This window comes from Catharus ustulatus, chromosome 1, assembly GCF_009819885.2.
Source record: "Catharus ustulatus isolate bCatUst1 chromosome 1, bCatUst1.pri.v2, whole genome shotgun sequence".
Classification (NCBI taxonomy): domain Eukaryota; kingdom Metazoa; phylum Chordata; class Aves; order Passeriformes; family Turdidae; genus Catharus; species Catharus ustulatus.
The window spans coordinates 126,752,659-126,775,807 of record NC_046221.1 but is presented as its reverse complement, the minus strand read 5'-3'; the positions used below and the strand labels follow the sequence as shown (position 1 = coordinate 126,775,807).

The window sequence follows — 23,149 nt, the reverse complement described above, 5'->3', positions numbered from 1 at the left end:
CACACGTACTTTCCGGTGACTTAAAGACCCTGAAGATTTTATTAAACTTTGAGGAAAATCATGTGCATGTGTGCATGTTTATCTATCTTGATAAATACATGTAGCTTGCATAGAAAGGTGTTGTTAAGACTACTAATGTTTACATATGTGTCAGAGGCAAGATTACAAACTGAGTGTGGAATGAAGACACCAGGCTTCGAGCATATGTGAAGCATATTGCATGTTTCACAGGAATTCCTTGGTTTAATGGTAAAATGATTATTTACAGTACTTAATAACGTGGGAAACATTTGTGAATTACTTTGCAGTTCTTTTTACCTTAAAGAATGCAATAGGTAAAAATGCATTGCTGAAAGAATGGGACAATTCAAGCAAATGCTGTCACTATAGACAGAGGAATCTTAGCATAGCCAAGAATATTTCACTTGAATAAAATAATTAGTTTAGTTTCACAGTCTGAGATTAAATAGTGTTACGAGTGCTGTTATTCATAAACTTCTGCTATAAAAAATGCAAGGATGTGATGCTGAGTGTGTTTACTGAAAATTGAAGCTTAATATTTTTCCCTGGATATAATATAATATAATATAGTAGGCACCTGATTTGATGTGAGAAGTAGTTTTTTACAGGGCAGCACATTTTATTCAGTTTATCAAAACCATCTAGCCATTCTTGTAGTTAAAAGCAAGTCAGTCATTCCACCCTCCTAGTTTTCTTCTATCTTGAAAGCCCCATCCTCCTTTAAAAAAAGTTTGTTTTACTATCTCAGTTTGCCATCAGACCTTTCAGCTTAAGACCTTGCCCTGTCTGTCCCCATGACAAATTCTGGATACGCTGCAATCACTGGTGAGGTGATGAAACTGTCACTTAAGCATAGGTGCATGCAATGGGGCATGGAGCAATGGGCTATTAAAATTTGCATATTTATACAGCTTGCTTATCCACCATTGTAGGAGACCTCTCTTTATGTCTTTATGCAAAGCTCATGTGGGGAAAAAAAAAAGTCTAAAACAAATTTAATTTGGCACTACCATTAGGGGGTTTTTTTCCCCTTTCTGTGTTGAACTGTCAGTTCAGGTTTTTGCTTCCTTTTATAATGGGTTGCACTAACACTCGCTGGAAGACACCAAAGTTTCATCTTTTGTGAAGCTGATACTGAGAACAGGTCATAAAGAATTATGGAATCTACACATGGCTGAATGGATCTGGGCTTTTACAAAGCAGGTTTGACACCCAGCCAGTTTTGGTCTCTGCAGACCTAATAAATGAAAGAGATTTTTCCACTGCCCTGTCACAGAAAACAAAAACGCAGCTTATTGAATTGGCTGTTCACTGCCAGTTTTGGAAAAAAATTGTCATTTTCATGCCCTGTATAATAAAAGCAGTACTAATTAGTAGAAAGCACCTAACCAATCTTACGTGCTTTTCATCTAGTATTTGAAGCTTTTAAAAATTCTTTTTTATACATATGATTGTGATAAGAACTTCAGAGAATTTCAAATGCTGTTAAATTTCAGCAATCAAATTTCATATTTTCAGCCACCTCTTAAGCAGACAGGAATTGTTACAAGAGTCTCAGAGTTGCACTGTTGGTTTGCAAACTCCTGACATCTATAAAGGCAAAACAGTCCTTTTCTTCTTTTTAAGTTCAAAATAAACCTCTAATTGGTTTATAGGGTCTTGGACTCAAGTTGATGGCACTTCTGTCTGTCTGGGATGCAGAAGGAAGACATGAGGAAAAGAAGGAGCCCCTTGCATCTGGTTAGCAGGCCCAGCTCTGTAATTGCCTGGAGATGAAAGAACCATTTGATGGTGGCCATTAACACCTTCCAGCACAATATCCCCAATTCCCTCTCTGCACATCCTCCTAGTGTAGCTCAGAGAGTTGGCACTCTGATAGACCTGTCTCCCTGTCTCGTGAGCAGGAGGAAGGTAGAGGGAAATGAGTATTTGGGGTTTATGGGAAGTGGGGTGGAAGAGGAATAGAAGAGATATGAGGTAGGAAGCGCTGGTGTTACAGAAGGATGGTTTTACTAAACCTTTTGCAGTCTGTTGATAGAAATTGGAATCTGTCCTGCTGTCATGCAAGAGGAGAGATAGAGTTAGGCATGCCAGCTGGCCACTTTTTAAAGAAAAAAATAAATTTACATCTAGAGGTGGTTGGTTTGCATGCTCAGCTGCCCTGTGCATGTGCAGGGTATCAGCCGCCAGTGTGATGCAAGAGCTGGGAGTCTGCAGGGCTGTGGACAGGCGTGTGCACCAGTGTTTCCATGTGTCCCCTGCTGGAGTGGCTACTGAGAAAACTGGAAAATGCGGTTGTCTCCTTTGCAGTCATTAAGACAGCAGTAAAACTGGCCTGCCTGGTTAGAAACCAGTCAGGTAGCGCTCATATTAATGGCCCTTAGCTTCCCAAAAAGGGGCTGAAGGGAGGAGTGGTGCTCATGTGACTCAAGGAGTGGATGAGGTGGGTCAATAGTCTGTGAAATGGAGGACAGAAACGTGGCATGGGGGGTGCAGGGTGCTCTGAATAGGTGCAGTGAGCATGACTGATTGTTGTAGCAAAGTGTGAAACTCTCTTTACCTCCTTTAATTTATGTGTAGTCAGAATTTCTTTGCACCTTTCCTTGCATGAGAACATTACTTGGTGAAAGCTGGGGGCTGCAGTTGCACTGAGCTGTAGGTATAGCAGCTTTTCAACTTTATCCCACTTCCACTTACCGAACACTTGAAACAATTAAAATATTCTCTCTTCTTTTGAGAGATGCAGTTTAATTCCATTTGTGTTCTGCAGAAACAAAAGCAGTTTCCTTATTTCTGGGGATATCTGCAGACAAATCCTGGAACCAAAGAAGATGAGTCACCAAGTTTAGTCATAGTGCTGGAACTGGTTTGATTTTTAGAAGAATTGAGTAGCACTTTTGGGGCAGTTTTTTTTAGAAATTACAAATTATATGTTATGTATGTTTTATATTTTTGTATATAATGTGTGTATATCTGTATAAATGCATATGCATAGTATTATTCTTAGTAAATTGAGTAGATTTCTCTCATTTGGATCATGTATTTAAATGCTGTGTGTTCTTCTGTGACTCAGAAATTTGTAGGATTAATATATAATAATTCTCTATTTCTGTGTTGTAACTGTCACTGGAGGTAAATATTAAAACCATTCCTCATTTGGGGAGATTGTGATAGAGAAGCTGTTCCTTTCCATGGGTATCATAGTGAGTTGATGGTGACTTGGCTTAAAGGGGGAAAAAAACCACATACTTGGCAAGAAATAAAAAAAAAAATAAAACCAGGCACACAAAATACTGAAGTTGGTGTTGATTTTTCCTCCCTCTTTGCTGAAAAACTTAAAAAAAAAACTTCTGTAAATGCTGCACTGTGCAGTTTGAAGTGTATCCACCACACTGGCTGAAGGTAAGAGAAGTGCCACTGAAACCATGGATTACAAGTGGGGCAGATTGATGTTCTGGGGGCTTTTTTCACTTCTTGTGCAGGGACCTGGGACAGGCAAGCTTTATTGCTAAGTGCTTCTCTAAGTTTTTGAGGTTGTTTTCCCATTCCTAAATTTTCTCACTGGCTACTGCTATCACTTTGTGAAATTTAGGCACTTACAATGCTGGTGTATGATATAGTTTTGCCTGATTAATTATAGAGAAGTTATTGAGGCTATCAACCATACATTACAGCTTGGGAAGTGCTGTTTGGAATATTCAGAGATTCTTCAACCTCATTTGGAAAGAGACAGGAGATGGCAATAGTCATCAGATTTCAGAGGGCTGGTCTAGCTTAATCAAGTGTACAGTAATTTCATGATTACAAGCTGCACCTGATTATAAACCGCATGTTACAATACAGAGTGTGATAAAAGGTATCTATTCCATCACCATTTGTTGAGGGTGGGGGCAGTGATCCTTATCTCTGTGGGAGATGTTCTGCTAATGGCCCATCCATTGAAACCACTCGGGGCATTGTTCTTTATCTTTTCACAACCCATCCTTCCTCCAGCGAGTCATTTTCTGCTAATGGCCCATTGAGTCCCACTGTGTGACTGATAAAATTACTGCATCCCATTGGAAGTTGCTCCAGCCAAGGGGAAGAGCCCAGCATTTCTTACCAAAATAAAAACAGAGGTTTTGGGACACTGAGGGAGCCCCTTTCTCCACTGGACTCCAGAGGAAAACTGGATTTCTCCACATCACCACTGGACCTCCGGAGGGAAACTGCACCTTCTACAGGAGCACTGCTTCAACTGAATCACATCTGTCACTGCAGGAGGATGCAGCCACCATTTAATGGGACTGCTACCAACACCCTGCCTGACTGACGAGGTGTCAGGTTGTACTCTGACTTTGTCAGGCTTTGGAGTTTGTTTCTTTGTAGTACTGTATTTCTATTTTAATTTCCCTAGAAAAGAACTGTTATTCCTAATTTCCATATTTTTGCCTGAAAGCTCCTTGATTTCAAAATTATAATAATTTGGAGGGAGGGGGTTTACATTCTCCATTTCAAAGAGAAGCTCCTGCCTTTCTCAGCAGACACCAAACTAAAACAGCAACTTTTCGTTCTTTGTCCATATATAAGCCGCACCTGATTATAAGCCGCACTTTGGGTTCGGACCAAAATGGTGCGGCTTATAATCATGAAATTACTGTACTTACATGGCAGTGAACATGCCTGATTCCTAGTCTTTGGGCTAGCAATAGTTAATCTATTTTTACAAAGGGGAGAAGCATCAACAAGTGACTGAGGCAGTTTAGCATGGCGGGATAAACTGAGCAGCATAGGATGAATGCAAGGAAAGGAGCAAGGAACTTTTTAATAGTTAACTGCTAGTTTGGCTCAGTACTCTGGTGTGACAGCACACTTTGAGCATTTCTTTCCAGAGTAATGTGGTGGTGTTTGGGGTGTTTTCCATGAGAGGAACGATTTGTGGGTTCAAATAAGAGATACAAAAAAGGAGATTTTTAAGTTTTACAAATGTAGCCAGGCAGTGGAGTAGAAATCAGTGTATTAACTCAGAGCTGTCAAGCACTGAGGCACCAAACTCACATTTCCTCACAGAGTATATGTTAGAAATTGTTTTCTGCTCCTTCTCATCATGGATTTGAGGCTCAAAACCTGCAGTTTTGAGCACACTGTTGGCATAGCAAGATACTGTAAAAAAGGACATTTAATTAAAATAATTTCACAAATTAGGCACAAACAGTATAATAGAGTTTAATAGAGTTTAATGTTCATTATTTTGGTAAGGAACCTATGCATAAAATGCATTTTTTATGTTCAGGAGCAATAATATTTCTCAGTTCTATTTTTTTATTCTCTGCTCTGTGGAGAACCTTCTTGTGTCTCTGGAAAATGTATGAATTATATAATGTAGTTTTTAATTTCTGAAAATTACCTTGCTGAAAAAGTAAAGCATAATTTTATAATAGTCATAAAGCCCTGTAGCAAAAATGGGGGTTTACTCACAAAAATAAATGGTCACGGTGTATTTCTGCTCCAAACCACAACAATAAGAAGGAGATAACTTTAAAAGGTTTGCTTTGGTACAGTACCAAAGCCAAATGTGTGCCAGGAACCATCCTTTACTTTGAGATATATCCTAAGAGCCACTTCAGTAGCCGGAGAATACTACAGATGTCTATGCATTTATTCTAAGGACTTTTTATTAGCTTTCTATGGAAGATATCCTTGTATCTGTGCTGGTACTCAGTTTTGCTTTTATAGCTCTGATTTACTTTAAAAATAAGTTAAATGTCACATAAGTATATGACTTCTGATATTCATAAATCTATGACCCAGGTGTATTGTTTTGAAAACAACAGAATATAAGTAGATTTATTTTAGTAGACAGCATATGGATTACATACTGCTATATACCTCTTTACCATTTGCTCTCTAGCTATTTTGGCACTGTTGTTCATAGACTAAGGAAAACAAATTCTCTTGTAGAGTACATGAAGTGAGGTGAGCTTAAATGTTGGTCTCAAAGAAGTGCTTGTGACATAACCAAGCTTTAGTCAGAGTAGTGCTTGAGGTGCTGGAAATTGCTGCAGATCCCAAGAAAAAGGGTATGAGGAACATGAGCTGATGTCTACAAAGCTATGACACGTTGATTCTTTGCATCTGGTGTTTCCCTTAATACTTGCTAAAGAATGGAAAAGTCATTTGACCTGAGGAATATTTGACTGAAACTGAATTACCTTGAACTCACAGCTTAGGTGACCCTATCTCTTGGCCTGGCTGCAGGAGTGTGACTGGAAAGCTCAGTGGTTGTGGCCACATCTTGGGCTCCAGCTGCAGCTCCAGTGGCTGCTGTGGTCACTGTGGCTGTGGCTTGGGGTCCATGCGGATCCAGTGGGCTCCATTTTCTTTTTTCTTGGAGCAGCATGTGGGGCTCCCTGGCGCTGTCTTTCAGCACCAAACCAGAAATGCTGGAGGAGTGGAGAAGGGACTGCCAGTGGCAGAGAGGGACAAGGTCAGCCCAGCTGGCCCTGAAAGCTGCAAACCCTCCCTGGGTTCTGCTCCCAGCCTCAGCTTCCTCCTGCTGGAACCATGTCCCCACCATGACGTGGGTGGTGTAGAATTAAACAGTGCTAGGCACCAATGCAAGAGCTTTGTTTCATATGACAGTGAGACACAAAACCAAGGGATGCAGTGCCACAGCAGCTGGAAGAAGCTGTAGGTGCTGTTGCCAGAATTGGTAACTCACTTTTTTAGTGCTATGCCCCAAGTCAGTAAAATCAGTGGAATACAGGTAGAAGTTTATTATTCTATTTTAATCTACTTTTCAGCGTGAGGGCAAGCTGTGAGCAGCTGTGTGCAGTGTATTGTGGAGCAGTAACCTTAATGTTGGGAGTCTGTTAATTTGCATAAGAACCATAATGTTTTATACTGAACTCATTGTGTCATTATTTGAACAGATTGAAATGAAAGAGTAAACTACACTATACATGTTGATCAGTGCATGAAGTAGTTTTTGTGTTGGTGCTAGTGTATAGGATTTCATAGTTATATAGGATTATAGAATTCTTTGAGATATTTCTTGAAATTAAAAAGGAATCATGATTTGGGGACTTTTGATGATTGAAAGTTCTAGTATTGTAGGAAATTATGTTCCATATGATGATTTAAAGAGCTGCTTCCCTAACAGAATTTATAACAGAATTTGTTTTATTCATATAGAGTAGAATCCCTCACCAAAGGATGCCAGTGTTGTTGTTCATAACAAGCACACTTTGCATTGTGGTGTGGCTTTTGTGATAATTGTATTAGCAATAAAAAGATGTTGAAGGTTTTCAGGGAATAATCTGTATTTCAAAAGTGCTGGAAACTACTTTAAAAAATAGAATAAATGGAAACAATGAGTGTATGGACTTGGATGGGTCTTTGCAGTCAGGGAAGATACTTGGTACACTTCAGCCAGCTGTCTTAAGTCCTTGTAGGAATACACTGTTCTAAAGGAGCTTAGTCTTCAGATGTTTAGTTCACTGCACTGAGCCTCACCTTTTTCTTGACATATATAACTGAGTGTTTATATATTCACAAATCTTATGTAAATACATGCAATCCTAGAGCCTTTTCAAGCATATCCATTATCAGTGTTTTATGATTTGTTTTACATTAAACCTTTCCTACTTGAAGTAGTGTTTTAGCCCATAAATATTGATTTTGATGACAAAATAATTAGGTTAGCTTATATTAAACAAACACATAGCTTTTTTGGAGGTCTGCTGGATTTCAGATGACTTTTGTAGACACAATATAGTGGTCTGTAGGAACAAAATCCATTGCCATTGCTTACAACTTGCTAGAGACAACTAACAGTGGCTGATACTTCTAATCACTGAGGCAATGAAATGCTGTATGAATTCAGATACTTTCCTTTTTCTTCACTGAAAAAAGTTCTTTGCTGACAGCAAATATGTTATACTCTGCCAAATGAAATAGTGCATGAAATTCTGCTCTTGTTTTTTAAGCGAGAAGTTTTGTGTAGTTTCCTTGATTGTACATTGGAGTACTGAAGTTTCATTCAACCTAATTATATTTTTCATCTGAACTGTAACTAGTGATCAGATAATTCTTCTGGCTTAAAAAAAATACATATAGCTAATATGGATGCTTCATAGCCAGCTTCATTGCTGAATTGAATTCAAAATATGATAAAATAATTTATTAGTTATTTTGGAAAGTGGAAGTGAGGTTTTAATGCTCATTTTGTTTTACACATTGAAGTAGAAGCTTCTCAGTTTATTTGCATAAGAATTAACATAACTTTTCTAGGAGTGTGCATGTGAGTCCCATACCTTTTGCCATAATGGTTAAGCATTAGGTGCATCACATATCTCTAGACTAAATATGATCTCACAGGAATGGCTAATCATTCCTTAGGAATAATTATTTATTATTGAAAAATAAATGTTATATTGCATTTAATCCATGTCATAATTAGCATCTGTCTGTGAGCATGGGAATGTTTTTGTATTTTCCTGGTCTCCTCTTCTGGACCTTATTTGTACAGAATATTTACAGGAGCTATCGGGAAGTTGTTGTCTGTTTGCTCTTAAGAGCTCAGTATAAAAATCTGTAAATTGGACTTTTCTCTAAAAGAATGTTATCTGTTCTGAGAGATTTTCCTTTTTTCTTTTATATTTTGCATATTACTTGACAGCATGCTGCATTTGTTTTTCATGCTGAGATAAGTAACTAAATAGCTAAATAGAGAAAAGGAGAGAAGAAGCTTCCCAGTATTTCATTTAAGAAGGTTATTTCCACTCCAGGCAGGGGCAGGGGATCACAAGCAATAGTACTTCGTGAAGTTATCCTTCCCTTTTGTAACTTATACAAAGGGCTGCTCCTAATTTACTGCAAAGTAAAGTCAAATGGTTTTGCTTAAATTACCTCTATTAGCTCTGTGTGACCTTCATCAGGAATGATGCTAACCCATTTTACTTCAGGTCTTCCTTGCCTAGGAGTACTTTTTGAGCAGTTGTAGCTTTTCAGGCAGTTATTGGTACCTCCAGGATGAAAATATCCGAAGAAATGGCAAATGCCCTGTGATCTGTTTGCAGGCATGCAAGGAAACTGGTGGGGAAGGCAAAGGCAGCTTGCATGGATGGCATGGGCTTCACTCCAGCACTGTCCACCCACAGCTGCTGCTCCTCAGTTTGACCACTCAGGTGATAAGATTTGCACAGTTCTTGTCTGAGTGAGCTGAATGAGTTAAGCTGTTAAGGGCTGAAAGGAGAGTGCCAGAATTTGCCGTAAGGAAGGCTGCCTGCCTGGTCCTTCCCAGTATAGGATGCTCCTTAGAGTTTTTTATAACTTCACAAAATGTTAGCCTTTGGGGCTAGGCAGTTGCCACGAGCTTAATTTTTTTTGCTGCCAAAATAATTTAGCTATTTGTGAACTTGTGTGGAAGAAGTTGTTTCTCACTGTAGATTTTTAAAAATCCACGAACAAACGAAACAAAAAAAGCTAATCTTTTTTTGGAAATGCTCTGTGTCCCTCCCTTTGAAACAGAGACTAGGAGTTAAAGTGTGGGAAGCGCTTGTGAAGGGCACTGGGGAAGAAGAGCTGATTACAAGCCACAACTTTGCCTTTGTCAGCACTGCAAAATTCTCAGGTTGAAACAAACAATAACTTTTTAAAAAAATGACAGATCTCACATGGGATCTTGGGCATGTGAGAACTGTGTGGCCTGGAAGAGGAGAGGTAAGCTGGGTTTGTACCCCAGTGCCTGAGAGCCAGAAACAAACCCATGGGACAGTGGCATGCGTGGTACCCTAGTGTGGTCCTGGCCCCTGAATGCCCAAGACTCTGAACAGGGGAGACGGATGTGGTGGGAGAGTGAGAGTTAATATTGGGAAATGAAGGAAGAAGGAGGAGTCAAGGGGAGAGTGTGGCACTTCTAACCAAGTCTGACAGTGACTGAGCTGGGAGAGATGAAAATCCTTTTGGGGGCAGGGTAAGGAGAGACTTGGCAAGGGTGCTGAAGGTAGGAATGAAGAAGGACCAGGGCTTGAATCAACATGGGCCAGAAGATATGGCATATTGAATATTAAGTAAACACTCTTTGATTTCAGTGGAAACTCCTTGAGAATGTTTTCAATCATCACCTATGGCTAATTTCCATGCAGAGAATCATTTCACATTTGCAACCAATTTTGTATTACTTTCCCACAAAAACTGCATGGTACACCTAAAGATTTCAAACCAACTGCTGGTTTTTTGTAGGTATCAGTGTGACAATGTCTGATGTCTCAATTTCTTATTTCTAGAAGTGGTGAATGCAAACGTTTTTCCAGTGTGGCAGTGTCCAAGTCAAGGATTGTCAAAACTGAGCCTATCTTTGCAAATCTCTTTTGTTTGGCCCCTTGTGAGGAAACCCCTCAATTTAAAAGTATTAAATCATTAAATGCTGATGTGCTGTTTTGGTTTTTTTTCCCTCTGCAGGACTCCCACTCTGTTCCATGCACAGGATGGACTTGCTCTGGGAATGAATCTGGTTGATGCATTGGAGAAGGCTGTTCTCTGGAGTACCCCTGCCTCACTTCCAGCAGAAGTCGGGACGTGTGTGGTGGACGAGGCAGGGGATTGCAGAAGGCAGGAGCCATTCTGGTGCTCTGTGCAGCTGCATGCTGCCCTGGCGAGCAGGGCTCCCTTCCTGGCTGTGCTGCAGACTTCCTAGGTGATGCTAGGTAAGTTGCTCTATCCTAGCTTTTCGTGAGTCGTTGCTCACTGTGTCCTGCTTTCTTGTGGATGGCTCAAGATCTTTGGATCTTACCTGGAAAAGTACTGACCACTGTGGCTGGAGGTGAGGCAGTGGGGGCTGAGGTTTGAAGGTGCTATGTAAAGCACAACGTAATGCTAAGTACTGTGAAAAAATTAGGTCTGAGTTATGCCAAACTGGAGACAAAGTTGTCTTCAGAACTGGAGAGTAATTTTGACCTTAAAGCTGTCACTGTTTTAGTTAGGAAGCTAGGAATAACAGTTATTCTAAGTTAGGAGTAACAGAGTAAGGGTAGGACTAACCATTATGTTGGAGCACTCAGCTGCAGCATTGAATTCACAAAGAAATCACTTGTTCTGTCTTCCAAAAAAAAGTTTGAGTAGTGTGCAGTAAATCAGGTATAGGATCATACTCCAAATGCCAAGAGTTAAACAGATTATTGTTTTGATTAGTAGTAATTTTGTAAGTTTTTGAATGGTGCAGAGGTGCTGTGGAAATTGTATGACATAACTGTGACATATACCATGCCACAAAAGCAAACAAAGGCAAAGTTTAGGTTTTCTGAGACTTAGCTTCTGATATTTCATCCTATGAGTGCTTGCATCGAGATTAGTTTTAGTGTAGACACTTGTATCATGCAAGAAGATTTGGGGTGCTTTTTTTATGCTGTCAACTCAGATAATATATGTGCATAAAATTAACATGACTTGTAAATTCATCATTCATTGTAGGTACATGACTCTTGTGCCTGGTTATTGTATCAGATACTAAGTAGACAGTGTTTGTAATGCCCACTATCAGAATGGCTTGGAGTCAGAATTTCATCTGCATTTCCTCAGGCATGGGGTTTGTATTTTTCCAGTATGATGGCCATAGCTAGCTACAGTGCTGTTGTAATCAGTAGATAACAGAGGATTTTTTGGCCAAAGCACGGTTAAGCTAGATATTGTTTCAACTTAGCTAACCTGAATGCAAAATATCTAATGTTAAATCAGGTTTTATGAATTAACCAAGAGCGTCTCTTCAAGTGCCTAGAAACATAGTGAGTGTGTTTGCCAGATAAGCTATTACTCTCTATTGCAGGGAAGAGAGAAAGTAAAAAACTATTAAGGTTTTATAATGGCTGAATATTATATTAAATACACAGAGCAAGAATGTATGTTCCCCTTCCAGCCTGCTCACAGGGGATCTACTACATACAGCTCTGTGAAAGGCTGCACTAATGCTTTAGGTGTTGAGCAATATTTCTAAGTGCTGCTTTCTAAGAAAACATGAGGTATTTTTGTTTGACTACTGCTGTGCAGTGTGCAAGTCTTTCTTTAAATCTTTGAAAATAAACAAAAAAAGGCAATGGGGGTGGCAGGGAAACAATCAGTATTTTATGAGCAGAAGTTAAAAATGAAATTATTTGCTTTATCTAGAGTATTGAGAGCTATGTTGCAATTAGACTGATGCAATAGCACACATTACGAAAGGATTGCTGGAGGAAAGCATGGGACTGGAACAGCAGGGGTGTTGTGAGCCTGCAGGGCAGCGCACTGGCACAGCTACACCGGGGAGATTATCAGCTAATGTGAGACAGGAGCGCCAAGGAAAATAAAAACCCTGCCATTCCTGCATGTCCATAAAACGGGGGGCGGGGGCAAGAGAGGGAGGGTGACTTGGTTTTGTCAATGCGCCTACTTTATTTCAGTGTCACGTCTAATCCGGTGTGGAAAATGTTTTCTGTTGTGTCAAAGAAAGAAGGAATGGAAATGGCAGCTAATTATGAGCTAATATACTTCGAATGCTGCTAATAAGAGTGGAATTTTAGTCAGCTCACTCTATTTCTGCAACAGAAAAGCAAAATTTCTCTTGAGTAACTGAAACATCTGTTGAACAAATTGGTTCAATTTCATGAGTCTGTTGCTAATTCAGAAAAGTAGATGGTGTTTTATAAGATCAGTAGAGTCACGGGGTTAGAGCCCATATTCTTTACTTTTTTACTGTTATTTAAGTAGGTCATACTGAAATGTTTTGTTTTTATGAATACAGTAATACTGTGGTTAATGTTTCTAGTATTTCAAGCTTTACCTTTGGTTTAATGAGTTTTCTTCACTGTTTTTAATCAATATTACTAATAATCTTTAAAGTTGTGGGTTTCCAGCTTTGTATGAAGTTCTTGATAATGAAGTAGTTCAGCAAGTTGTAAAAAAATCCTCTTTCATTTCTATTATTTCTATTTCTGTTTCTTTATTTCTGCGTTTTTTTTTCTAGTCTGTTTTACTTATGCAGTTTAAATATTAATAGAGTTTTAGTTGCTCCTATTGCTGTTTCCTCATTTGGACTAATTCTTTGTAGTTTTGCAGATGTGGGAAAAATGTTGTAGGTGACAAGGCAGTTTATGGTTTCACATGATAGATGCCTAAGAATGTCATAGAGTCAACAAACTGATGTCATGAATAATAAGAGAGGAAAGAAGGGAGAAATTAAAAACAGTTTTTCCAAGATTTTGTTACCATATGTTAGAAATGTTTTAATTTAATCTCATATACATACATGCATCTTAAAGTTCTCGGGTATATCTCTTAACACTATCGTCACTGAAAGGAAATCACAAATGTAATGCAGATCAAGTTCAGTTCTGTGTGCTTTACTGTTAAATTATATAAAATCAATGCAAGTTCTTCCTATGTACTACCTATAACTGGCTGTAGTATTTTGACATATTTGAAGGGGAAAGCTGGACTTTGAATTTAGACAGTGAATATATGCTTTTTTTTTGTGCTGTGTAGATTACATGGAAAATACAAGACTGGCATTATCCGTGTGCATTGAGGGTGATTGTAAGCTACGAAATTTTCAGCTTTGTGGTCAGGGTGTCCCTTTATAGAGTAGCTTAGTGTATGAGGGATGTGAATGGACATTGATAATACTTTCTAATATTACTTTAAAAGGAAATGATCTATTTATTACAACTGTTTTTTAAGCTTTAATATTTGCTAATTACGTAGTATTTTGTCTTCTTTAATTTAGAAGATAATGGAGGTATAAATAGGAGGGACAGCAGTGTGGGATATCATTGCTTTTGAGGGATTGCTGTGCTGAGGGAGAATGGAGATGTGTAGTCAGGTGCATGTGAGTACTGCCAGTGCAAAAAGCTGCCCTGCTGCTGATAAGATGTTGCAAACTCCCCATGTTTTGGTTTTGTCCTTGGTGCAGCTCACTGAAGCTGCAGATGACGTTCATGAAATTAAGTGAGGGGAAAGTTTTGTGGCTGAAATCCTGTGCCAAGTCTTTTTGAAGTTCTATGCAGCAGCTGTGCTGTAGCTAAAGAAAGGCTTTCTTTGCCTCAGTCGTAACATCTGCATGGTCTTTAACAGCAGAATTGTTCCACTATGATGTGTCATTTAGCTAATCTGGGTTGCCTTCATTAAGTCCTTTTTATCTTCTCCGTATTAGAAATGCTCGCATTACTTTGGGAAATAAGTTTGCAAAGATCTGGACTTGAGCATTTCTGTGTAGAAACAGTAGGCTTCAGTAAAAAAAACAGTCAGAAGATGAGTGGAGACTTTGTAACTCACTGGGTCTCTAATCTGGGCAGCTGTAGATGGACATCATGAATTGGATTCTTGTGTGTTCTCACTTGTTTGGAGGTTAGGGGCTGAATATGCGGCCAGTTTTTGTGGAGATGCCATAAATGTGACATCATGGCAGCTGGCATTGATCTGACAGCTTCCAGAAGTGTGGCTTGCACCCTGTGTGCTGAGGTGTTACCCCCTGTCCCTTGTGCCAGTGCCACTGCAGCCACAGCTCTGGGCTGACCAGAGGACAGCTTGATGCATTTTTGGTTGAGTCACTTGACTGGCTCTTGACCTCTTTGAACTTCCTGACTGCAGAGTTAGACAAATGTCTCTGCTGAAGATGGCCTGGAAGAGAGGGATGGCAGGACCAGCCTCCTGTAGTTGTTAATTGCTTTCAAAACCATGCCTTGGTTGAGAAGGCAGCCAAGGGAAGTGTTTTTAAGAAATGCCTGCTTGACTGTGTACTGTGTTTACTTTCAAAGTTGAGAGAAATCAATCAATTAATCAATCAATTGGTTGTAATTGAATTGGAAATTTTAGCTTTAGTGTTTCTTCTTGTTGGAGATTTTTGCACAAGGACTTCTAAACTGCGTTTTTATTTAGTCTTCTTACAGCATGAGTCTAAGAGGTCTGTAGTTGTTCACTCTGTTAGCACTGTGAAACTGGTGAGTTCTTAAAGCTAAAGGATGGGATCTAATGGTCTGAAATATGAGGTTGTGGTCTTGGGGAGCGAAGCAAAAGTGGTTGAAATACTGCCCCTTCTCTCTGTTAAGGATTTTGGCTATTTTGACTGTAAATATCTTGGATTTATAAGGATACCTGACTCTCAAGCAGCATGTCCTGAACTAAATCTGGAGGAATACACTGTAAATTAAACAGGATATTTGTGGGTTTTTTGGGAAGAATTACCGCATTTTATCATCAGGATTTGCTGGATATCCATTTGCTTTCTGGTTGAACAGTAGGATCAGTCTTCCTTCTGTAATCTCAAAGGAAAATGACTGTACTGGAAAAGAAAGAGTGCTGATTTATGTAATTGTACTCATTGCAGAAGTTTGGTTTATGAGTTCCAGTTAACATAAATAAGCAAAATGAGAGAAAAGGACAGGAAACATGTTCCTGCCTCTTTGGGTTGTTAAATAATATTTTCAAAATTACTCTCTAGTCAAATTGTGATTTTCTTCAATTTATGCCGGTAAGGCAATGGTTACTTTCCCCCACTCACTGTCTATAAAATTAAACACATACTTGCCACAATGAAGAATGAACACTTCTCTGTGCAAAATAATAAAGTTTTTATTATTGCTGCTATTACAAATTACTTGAAATACTACATATTGAACGGAAAAAGTTAGGTCTGCCTGCATGTGTAGTTCAGAGTGCAGCCTGTTTGCTGGGGGAGTGTGATGCACCTGCCTCCTCATCTGAGAGTGACCACGACCACGTCACCAGGGGCTGAGCATGTTGCAGTGACAGCTGGGCATTTCAGTTTCACATGTGAAAAATACATGTTTCCTGATGCCTAAGGAGCACAGCTGGGTCTTAGGAGTAGATATGCTTGGCAGCAGTAGTCCAAAATACGCATTTTATCTACACATTTAAAAATAATTAGTAAAATAAGATTGGAAACTCAGCAAAACTGAGCACATTTAATGCATTCTGGTTTCAGTGACGTTACTGTGAGGTAAGGGCAAGTAGACCACGACTTGTTTCAAAAACAGGAAGCGCCTACATTCAAATAAAATTGCATAGATTCAGCTGTCATAAATGTGGTTTCAATGCAGTTGCAGGAGTAAGGCCCAAAGTAGTTATAACCAGCTTACTTCCTCTTCCAGTCAAAGTGCAAATAGCCATATAATTAACAATCTGGCTCATTTCTGTAGCTGGGTTAAGTATTCTGTTTCGCCTGTTCAGTCACTGTATAAACACAGAGGGAACTTGACTTGGTTAAGAACATTTTGAAACACAAATATCCTCAGTCATAACCAGATCTGCAGATTCACAGAAGAGGGTCTTCAGTTGCCCCTCGAGCTTGGCAGCAGCAATGAGACCTGTGAGTGTGGCTGGATCTCTGCCAGGCTCCTTGGAGAAGAGCGAGCCTTGCCAAGTTGGCGTCTTGCCATGGTAAACTGCATGGGGCAGCAAAACCTGCTGCAGAGCTGGTAGACAGTTTTTCTCTTTAGGGACTTCCCTTCTTACATTCCATTACAAATTGGCTTTATTCAAAGTCTTTTATCATTAATTTTTTGAGGACTGATTGCTCAGCTTTTTTGGACAGCTTTTTTCTGAGTTAATTCAGCCATCCTTCCTTTGACTCTACTCATGCACTTAAGTGTGACAGAAAAGCATGAGTACAAAAGGATAAGAAGGAGCTCCTCTTCTGTTCCTGCACATTCTTGGGTTGGTTTAAATATGCTTTAGGCTGCTTGGAGAGCCTTTGAAGAGAGCCCTAATTTTTCATCCAGACAAGGCCTGTCACACTCTCTGTCTCTGCTGATATAATGCACTTAAGCAGCAAATACCCACTGAATATTCCCCATGTACTCTACTTGCTAGAAAGGACCATTGAGGAGCTTTTCCAGGGAAAGTTTGCTCACCCAGGAGATTTTCTGCAGGGAAATACTGCAGAAAATGAAGCTGCATCACTGGCTGTGTACGGGGATTGAGAGAGTGTGCCTTTTCTTCGTGTGATAGGTAGCACTGCATTTTGCAAAGTCCTGTGAGAAACCTTTAGGCAGAACTCAATGAAGATTCCTCTGTCCTAAACATAATATAGAACAATTATCTTCCCTTTCTTAGCTTTCCTATTCAACTATCAGATAGTGGAATATCATAAATTCATAGTGACCACCTTTTGCCTTTATGCCTTAAAAGGGCTATTTCATCCTGTTGCAATGTTTTAATTTCTTCAGGAAAAGCTGGCAAACCCATTTTGTTGTCACTGGAGCAACCAGAAGAACTACATCAATGACCAGTACTTTGACTCATGTTTGAATGGAGTTTGGAAAGGCACTCTTAGCAACATGTGCATAACAAACAAGATTTGTACACCAGTGATTACAAAGGGAAATCAGGACAGAGTTCTGCTTTGAGCTCCATAGTGTCTTAGCTGTGATGGACAGACAAGGGAAGACCAAAGAAAGTTGAGAACTCCTTTGAATCTTGTAAAAAATCCATGGTGGTTACATATATTGAAGTGCTCCTTTAATTCTAAAAAACTTTAGAAACTTTCAGGACACAACAGGTTTATAACATTTTTTATTGGGTAAAGGATTTCTTTCTATTCTTATCTTCCAATGCTGTTAAGAGAAGAACATACAGCTGCCACTCTGAAGAGTATGGTTGCACAGCTTCTGCTGCCGCGTCTGCTTACTCTGTGTCTGTAGGTAATAATTTATCATAACATCAATATAACATTACCTTTAGTCATTCAGAAGAGCCTTATCTTAGGTGCTTGCCAGAGTTACTCATGTGTTTCTTTGCTTAGCGTGACATGGCCATATTTTCCTCCATGGCTTAGTTCCTACCCGGGCACAGGCGGTGAAATGTGCTCACATTGCGCTGTGTTTTATCACTGACTGAAGGGATTGGGCTGAGCTGTGTTGTAAAAGAGGACAGTAGGGCCAGTCAGCTTGTTGCAATGAATGGATTGCTCTTATTCCTGGACGAGTATCGTCCAAACAGTGGTCTCTGGGCCAAGACCAGCCTACAGGAAATTTCCATCTGCTCTGCTTTTTACCAAAGGAGATGGAGAGCAGCTTCGCTGCAGCTAATGCTGCCCAGCAACTGGACTGCATTGGAGGCTTGCCACAATCCAGTTTACAGGGCTGGCTCTGAGGGAGTGGTGTAGCCTCCCTTCTCCTGTGGTTTGGCTTTATTTCCATGATAATATCTTGATAATATTTCTAGGATGGCTACTTGCAGCGTGTGCAGGCTGGCCAGATTGGTGACTACCCCAAGGACTAGGAAGTGAAGTCTGTGAGAATTAGTTGGTGGGAGGTTCTGCAGCCAACCACTGAAACACTATTGCCAACTCCTTGTAATAGATGACCTCTTTTAATAGAAAACCACATCCTTTAGAACACTTCATTAAAAAAGCCCTTATCAACTACAAGCTTCTATGCCATATATAAAGTACCGTATTTGCATGTGAAGCAATTCAAACTTCTAATTGCCATTTGAGAAGTCAAATACTAATTTTTGAGTGGATTTTGATATTATAGTTTTATATTTCCTTTTAGGAGAACTGCAAGATTAATTTGAGACTGTAACTATTAAACTCAAAAAGAATATGGGAAGATGGAAAGCTCTGTATACATATAAAACAATAATAATATTAATAAAATGTATAAAATTGTATGTGTACTCTTCATTGTCATGCAGTGGCAGTCTGTTAAATTTTTATTATCCTGAGATAATACGCATATCCATTACATGAGAGCACTGAATACCTTTTTAATCTGTGCAGATCATCCAAAGCAAATGGTTCTAACAATTGTCTCCACACTTGGTCGTGTTTTTTTATCATCATAAGGTTAAATACTAAATTAAGATTTAGATTTTATATGATTTATAGTTTTTACAACTTTTCTTTTTTCAGATTCATTGTTTTAAGAATTTTCGCATCTAGGAATCATTCAACTCTTGTACTAATGAAAATGTTTCAGAAATAGTAAAATAATTTACAAATTGGGTGGTATCTTTAAGATCTCAATTTACTGTAATTCAGCTGATGGTAGAAGAATCTTATTATTTTGTGCATGTGTATTTATAGAAATAATCTGGGTCGCTTCATTCCAATACAGTCAATTGGAAGTATATGCATGGTTGTAAGGAGTTAATGCAATTAGCCTGGTTTATAACTGTATAGCAGAATTGTTGTTCATAAATAAAACTGAAAGAAAAAAAAAATCTGCACCACAGATCCCTCATGTCATTGCTCTATGGACCTACATAAAATCCTGGTACTTGTAAATTCCCATCAGCCTCATCAGGTTCCTGCAAAGTTTCGGGCTCTGGCATGAAAGATCTCTTTGCTTGGGACAGATTGTGTCTCCTTATCAGGAATGTCTCCCATATGAGTGAGTTAACCACATTACCAAGATTGGTGTTAAACTCTCCAAGTTGCCCCAGTAATACAAAGAGTAATAGAAATTCGTGCTCAGTTGCAGACTTTCTAAAATAACTTCTTGCACTGTAAGAAAATTAAAAAAGATGCACAAACTTACGTAAAACCCTGAGTGGCTTTATAGCATTTCCATGCTACTGGATCACCTTGGGGTTTGAGTCAGGTTTCTGAGTTCTCAACTTCACTTCTTCAGTCTTTTTATCTCCTGATAAGTTGTTGCTCCAGTTGTTTGAGCTCTGCTCTAGATCAGACTGTTCTGCCAAGGTGAAAAATTTCCCTGTGTTGAGACATGTTGTAGATACCTCTGGGTACCTTCAGCCTTCCCCTTTGTGTTCTTAGGAGGCAGTTCTATTGCCTTTGTTTCTTCTTTTATACTGGGCTTTTTCAGCTGTTCATTTTGCTGCTGATAAGCTGAGTGGAGTAGGTTTCCTGTAACAGCATCCATCTTGCTTTCCCCTGGGCCAGAGACTATTCACTTGTTCCTGGCCTGGATCACAGGTGATATCAGTCCTGTTAACAGATGTCTGAATGCTGTGTGTATATGTGCACACAGTTTATTTACTTTTTGCATTTATGTGTATAATATGTATAAGAAGCATCTTGTTGTGTAGAATTTTGTGTAATATCTAATAGCTAGTGTCTGGCACATGCCACATGTTTACCAGTCAGATAAACTGCATTAGTTTCTTTAAAATATTGGCTTCTATTTTACTTTGGTTTGTATTTATTTCTCTACAAAAAATGAAGCGCTGTGAGTAGCTTTTTCTGTTTTCCAAACATCTCATTGACTTAGACTGATCAGTTTATGGAAGTAATATATGCCTTCATGTATAGAGATGTGCTTGCTCACCTAAGGTCTTGATCTTTGCTGTAAGAGCTGCTAGGTCCCTATGGTCTTTGCTGTATCAAAGAGGGGAGACGGTAGACTGGTGTTGCCTTAAGATCTACATCTTGATTTATTTATTTGGGGTAATATTTATTCTGTCTCTTAGAAAATTATTTGACTTCGTAACTATTAGAACTTTTTTATGTGAACATGTTTTATTGTCTGCTTGGAAGTGGCTTAATTCTGTTATTTGATTGATTATTCTCTGGTTTATATTACTTCACTAATCCCAGTGGCAAGGGCTGGTTTATATTCTGTTAGATTTAGGAAGGGTTTAGCAACTAAGAATCAAATGTGAAATGGAGCAATGTAGCTATTCATGCAAGTGCTGACTTGTGTTTGTATTCTTAAAGACTGAACGCGCTTGTATGAGTGCTAGATTAAAAATAATTTAAAACATCACAAATCTATCACAATTCATAGATTACAGTAAAATACGTATCTGTGGAATAGTATCCGGTTTTATCTCCTATTACAAGTTAAATGGGGCTTGTGTGTCTGTTTTTCTTTAAAAACTGTCTAGCAAAATGTACAAGATGGATTTAAATATTGTGGTATTACCTTTAGGTGATCTATTAGTACAGTCAGCTGTTTAGTTGAGTCATTCTAAGTTATCTTTCTGTGAAATAGAAAGAAGGTCAAATATTTTCCTTTATTTTTAACCTCTTTTCCTACAGAAACAAAGCTCATGAGGTCAGACCATGCTCTTGTGTAGATGCACACGCATCCCTTCAACTCCCCTCAGTATCTTTTGAATCTGTTGCTGATTTTGATCACATTTTTTGGCATGGTGGAGATCTCGAAATTCAGATCCTGCAGGTTTTGTGAGAATAAGTCACTGAGTATAGGTGGAACCACCTAAAGGTACCCTGACAGAGGGAAAGGTTGCAGCATGAGATATCTTATTAGTTGTCTGGGAATCCTAGTGATGGGAAAAGAGAAGCTTCAAACAAATGTCTCAGCTGTGGGAAAAACTTCCTTCAAAGCTTTCACCTTTCTAGACACCGAAGTCAACCAACCAGGAGGTATAAATCTGTGGGAGATGAGACTTAATTAATTCTGTTGTTCATGAAACTGCTTGTTCCCTTGATATTTAATAATAATAATATCAGTAGCATAAATGTTTCCATCAAGTATATTTTTGCATATTTAGTTTTTAAGGAAAATATATAGAGATATTCTTATGGCAATCCTAGTTTTCAGAAACATTTTTCAGTTTCACTATGAGCATTACTTTAAATGTTTGCAACACGTCTTCTCTCCCTATTAGTACAAATCGAGCAGTTCTTTCTCCTTACTTCTAAAATGACAGATACTGTGAATGCTTTCCAGCTCTGTTTTGCATGTGGTTCTGGATTGCAACTAGCCAGAAATGCTGGAGAATTCATGGCTCTATGATTGTGCTCCAAGGGAGTTAACTGGGAAGAACAAGGTCGGTACAGTACGCTTACTGAATATGGAAATAATAATAATTACAAAGCTAACGAACAAGAACTGTATTCTTAATAAAATGTGTGGGTTTTTTCAGTGTAATCATATGACTATATAATACAAAAATTGCTTTGAGAGTAGGTCAAAGATTACACATAGCAGAGGCTTGTGTGATTGGTTATGAACAAGCGAAAATGGGGTAAACTTTTGACCCGGCAGCAGCAAATGGAACTGTGTAAAGCACCTACAGATGGCAGGATTTAATGTATAGTCGGTCTCTCGCCCTTTCACAGCAATTACGATCATATTACAAGCAGGCACTGAGGGGAAGGCGCTCTGAAACTCTAATACAGTGCGTCTTTGAAAGTTTTGAATATGCAGTGGCGTTTTGTTTTTCTAGGGACATCAATTAGCTTAGCAAGAAGAATTCCACTTTTGTTGCTCGTATTTGACTCGACGAGTTCCTGACCAGCTTGCCGAGTCCATTTGCAACATAAAAATCATTTGAACAGTCTGAATAATTTTGATAATTCAGACTGCAGTAGATTTATTGCTAAGCTTGAAAGACTCAGTGAAAGTTTTTATGCTGTTGTGCTGCTGATGCAGGCTTGAAGGGATGAGGAGAATGTGTTTCCAGAGAGAGCTCTGGGAAACAGCACTTCCAGTCAGCTCCTTGGATTCTTGTGTAGATTCATGCATCTTCCTGGTTGAGTTTTAAACCAGTTTAAAGTTTGCAAAATTTAAACTTCAAAAAGAACAGTCAATAAGCTGCTTATGTGACAAGACTGTGGCATTTAGATAATTCAATGTCTTTCAGTTTTGTTGTGCCTATGAAATACGTGGCAAATTCGAAGAAGTGAAAGTGTTGTGAATTAGAAACCAATGATTGCCCATTTCCTGAAAATTTTGCCAGTTACAAAATCAGAAGGCCGGTTGCACTTTTGGCACAGACTGAGAGTTTTGAAGTCATCTGAGCATATTTTGTGTAATTCACTGCCTGTCAGATGTTTGTGTATCTTGTGTATCCGTACGTGTGCAGACTTCTCCCAGATTGTATTTTCTATTGCACTTTGACGTATCGGCATTTGGGAAAAGGGTGAGTTATAGAAGACACGCTTCCTTCTAGTTGTGATCCAGCCACTATCTCCCTCTCCGTCTCTTTGCGTTGCCTTCTGGCCTGTAATCTGATGCGAGTGCCAGATGTGGGGAGGTGGAGCAGAAGCAATCCAAGCTTTTTAGACCATTTCATGGAGGGGGTTATTTTATTATATTTGTGGTTCACAAAAATTTTCCTTTGGTTTTTCAGAATGACTTATATGGAGAATAGAAATTGCAAGCATATGGTAGTAAGCTAAATAAGATACTGGAAAATGCTCTTTGGAGGAAGGGAGAATTTTAAA

The 23,149-nt window shown here is 39.0% G+C and overlaps 1 protein-coding gene across 2 annotated transcripts in view; it reads left to right on the top strand.

Annotated features, from left to right (window-relative positions):
- Positions 1-23,149, top strand: part of NCOA2 (nuclear receptor coactivator 2) — a 189,892-nt gene that overhangs the window by 59,258 nt on the left and 107,485 nt on the right. For both annotated transcript variants that reach the window (XM_033053141.2, XM_033053133.2), the window contains exon 3: positions 10,465-10,709. The gene's annotated coding sequence lies outside the window, so the exon portion shown is untranslated. The remainder of the gene's footprint in view (positions 1-10,464; positions 10,710-23,149) is intronic.